Below are 588 nucleotides of genomic sequence, written 5' to 3' on the forward strand. Positions count from 1 at the left end.
AGCCCAATGGGTCACACTCCATGGGTCCCCATGGGTCACATCCTACAACTCAATGTGTCATACTCTATGGGTCCCCATGGGTCACATCCTACAGCCCAATGCATCACACCCTATGGGTCTCCAGGGGTCACATCCCACAGCCCAATGGGTCACACCCTATGGGTCTCCATGGGTCACATCCCACATCCCAGTGGGTCTCACCCTGTGGGTCCCAATGGGTCACATCCTAGAGCCCAATGGGTCACACCTTATGGGTCTGCATGGGTCACATCCTACAACTCAATGCCTCACACCCCATGGGTCTCCATGGGTCATATCCTACAGCCCAGTGGGTCCCCATGGGTCACATCCTACACCCCAATGGGTCCCCATGGATGACATCCTACAGCCCAATGGGTTACACCCCATGGGTCGCCATGGGTCATATCCCACAGCCCAATGGGTCCCCATGGGTCACATCCTAGAGCTCAATGGGTCACACCCCATGGGTCCCCATAGGTCACATCCTAAAGCCAATGCATCCCCATGGGTCACATCCTACAACTCAATGTGTCATACTCTATGGGTCCCCATGGGTCACATCCTACA

Source organism: Numida meleagris, chromosome 1, assembly GCF_002078875.1.
Source record: "Numida meleagris isolate 19003 breed g44 Domestic line chromosome 1, NumMel1.0, whole genome shotgun sequence".
NCBI lineage: Eukaryota > Metazoa > Chordata > Aves > Galliformes > Numididae > Numida > Numida meleagris.